This window comes from Pollicipes pollicipes, unplaced genomic scaffold, assembly GCF_011947565.3.
Source record: "Pollicipes pollicipes isolate AB1234 unplaced genomic scaffold, Ppol_2.1 Scaffold_4881;HRSCAF=5763_pilon_pilon_pilon, whole genome shotgun sequence".
Lineage (NCBI taxonomy): Eukaryota > Metazoa > Arthropoda > Thecostraca > Pollicipedomorpha > Pollicipedidae > Pollicipes > Pollicipes pollicipes.
The window spans coordinates 58490328-58491713 of NW_023596576.1; the positions used below are offsets into that span (position 1 = coordinate 58490328).

The 1386-nt window shown below is 54.2% G+C and overlaps 1 long non-coding RNA gene across 1 annotated transcript; it reads right to left on the bottom strand.

The window, feature by feature from the left end:
- Window positions 1-280: 280 nt before the first annotated feature.
- On the bottom strand, window positions 281-989 carry LOC119099783 (uncharacterized). The gene is made up of 2 exons (XR_005094418.1): window positions 918-989; window positions 281-603 (listed from the first exon to the last, which is right to left on the bottom strand). It is a non-coding gene; the product is annotated as an uncharacterized LOC119099783 (long non-coding RNA).
- Between the last annotated feature and the right edge of the window lie 397 nt (window positions 990-1386).

Below are 1386 nucleotides of genomic sequence, written 5' to 3' on the forward strand. Positions count from 1 at the left end.
TGCCCACGTTCGCACCCGCCGCGCAAAGTTTTTTTACATACGTAAAACTTCGCCAATCGCCGATGCAGCCTTCCCGCCAGCATTGAGTGATGCATTATCGGGGGCAATCGAATAAATGAATTCCGTCGGTCGACACGAATGTTGCAATGCACTCTCCAAAACACTGAACCTTACCACGCAATCCAAAATAGCGAAACTTAACAATGAATAATGGCACAAACACAGCATGGATGGCAAATACGTTGCCCTTCATTCGTCATCTAGATAGGGATAGACTGAGTAAATAGTACGATATATTTCCTGCACCTTCGCACAACAAAAATAAATAATATTCTTGGAACACATTGCCAATACTGACTGATAAGCGTGAGATCCTCAACCCTGAACAACGTAACGCGGTGAGATCAAAGATTGGACTAGAATACTGGCATGGCAGCCGGACGAGCGGCGATGGCGGCCGGCGGGGCGCGAGCGCTGGCCGCCGGGTCAGCAGGCCGTGGTGCGAATCACGCCCTCCAGGATGCAGCGTGACCTCAGGTTGACCTCGCGCGCCAGCAGGCTGGCCCGATCCCACTGGGCGGAGGCTCCGCCGTCTCGCCAAGGCTGCCGGCGGCACCGAATGTTGGCTGGTGGGGGATTCCGCCCACTCTGTGGTCGCCGGCGCTATCGTGGTGCCCGGGGTAAAATCCCTTCCCCAAGAGCATACACCTCCTACAGCAGGGACGAAAATAAAATTACAATGGTCAGGAAACATCACAGATTTATGCATGAACACGTAGCCAGGAGCACACAATATCGATCGCGCAAGACGACCTTCTACCCATGGAGCACCAGCGGTCTCCTGGCGTTTGGGCAACGACCGTAACGCCAGAGTGTTGGAGCCGGGGTGACCCGATTTCGGCAGTCTGCACTCTCACCTGACTCTTGGCGACGGCTGCTGTCCGCTCCCCTTCACTCTGCGCTCCTACCGACCTGCCCACGGGACAAAGACACGGTCACAGCAGGAGACACCATGCTACGGCGCGGTGGGTGCTGCTGATTCGCGTCGGCTTTGGCACGTTTTTATCAGCCCCGGAGGCTGAGTGTGTTTGGGACTTACGGAACTTACAGCATACGATCCACTAACAAACAATTGACTGTGTGAGCGTCGATTCGGCTATCGTGCCCACTGAGCTACACCACGCACAAACTATTTCGAATCATCACAGATAATGTCGTCCCAAAGCACAGCTGCCGCTCAGGTTCTCACTCCCCGAGGCATTACCGGAGAAAAGCCTAACCTGGGCAATGCCAATAAAATACATCACACGGCACCAGCGTGCCCGCAACACTCAAATCGGTTTTTCTCGGCCACTGTTTCAACCCTTGTCCTTTCCCTAAATTTTC